Source organism: Arachis stenosperma, chromosome 5 (genome assembly GCF_014773155.1).
Source record: "Arachis stenosperma cultivar V10309 chromosome 5, arast.V10309.gnm1.PFL2, whole genome shotgun sequence".
NCBI lineage: Eukaryota > Viridiplantae > Streptophyta > Magnoliopsida > Fabales > Fabaceae > Arachis > Arachis stenosperma.
In genome coordinates, this window is record NC_080381.1 from 74,226,398 (window position 1) to 74,227,483 (window position 1,086).

Here is a 1,086-nt window from a genome sequence, read left to right on the forward strand (position 1 = left end):
TTTCCAACATAGTTGATTTGTTCCCAGTCACCTTCTTCTCCTATATTCACTCCTTCTTGAGCTGGTGATAAAGTGATGACTGCTGCAACTTGGTTTTCCTCCACCTTCTTGGTAAGATCTGCTAGCTGCTTGGTGATCATCTTATTTTGAGCTAGCAATGCATCCATGTGGTTCAGCTCCATTACTCCTCGAGTATTGCTTCTTTCAGAGGCATAGAAGTAGTCATTCTCAACTACTATTTCAATGACATCTATGGCTTCTTCAATGGTTTTCTTCTTGTTTAGAGAGCCCCCTGATGAATGGTCTACAGCCTTCTTTGACTCATAAGGAAGACCTTCATAGAAAATGTGAAGTTGAACCCATTCATTGTACATATCTGGTGGGCATCTTCTTGTTAAGTCCTTGAACTTCTCCCATGCCTCATAGAGAGTCTCACCATCTTGTTGCCTGAAGGTTTGCATCTCAGCTCTCAGCCTGTTAATTCTTTGAGGAGGGTAAAATCTTGCCAAAAACTTGTTCACCACATCTTTCCAATTTCTCAAGCTCTCCTTTGGGAAGGGTTCAAGCCACTTAGATGATTTGTCCCTGAGTGAAAAAGGGAACAAAAGCAGCCTATAGACATCCGGGTGGACTCCACTAGACTTTATAGTGTCACAAATTCTCAGGAAGGTGGTTAGATGTTGATTGGGGTCTTCTTGAGCACTTCCTCCAAATGAGCAATTGTTTTGAACAAGGGTGATTAGCTGGGGTTTTAATTCAAAGTTGTTGGCATGTATAGTGGGCTTTTGGATGCTACTTCCACAGTTTCCTGGATTTGGATTGATGTAGGAGCCTAGAACTCTCCTTTCTTACCCAGCATGGTTTGCAGGGCCTTCTCTAGCATGGTTTGAGCTTTTCATTCATGATTATTTTCCAAGTTCTCCTCCATGTTGGTTTCAAAATACACTTCCTCTTCCTCAGCACCAACAACTCATTTCCCTCTTGCTTCCCTCCTTAGTCTCTGGAGGGTTCTTTCAGGTTCTAAATCGAAGGAAGTTGAAGCTCCCCCTCTTCTCCCTGTCATACAACTAACAAAACACACAGTAA

General features: G+C 42.5%; 1 non-coding gene across 1 annotated transcript; it reads left to right on the plus strand.

Moving 5' to 3' along the window:
* Positions 1–374: 374 nt before the first annotated feature.
* On the plus strand, positions 375–476 carry LOC130984382 (small nucleolar RNA R71). The gene has a single exon (XR_009088321.1). It is a non-coding gene; the product is annotated as a small nucleolar RNA R71 (small nucleolar RNA).
* Positions 477–1,086: the final 610 nt, after the last annotated feature.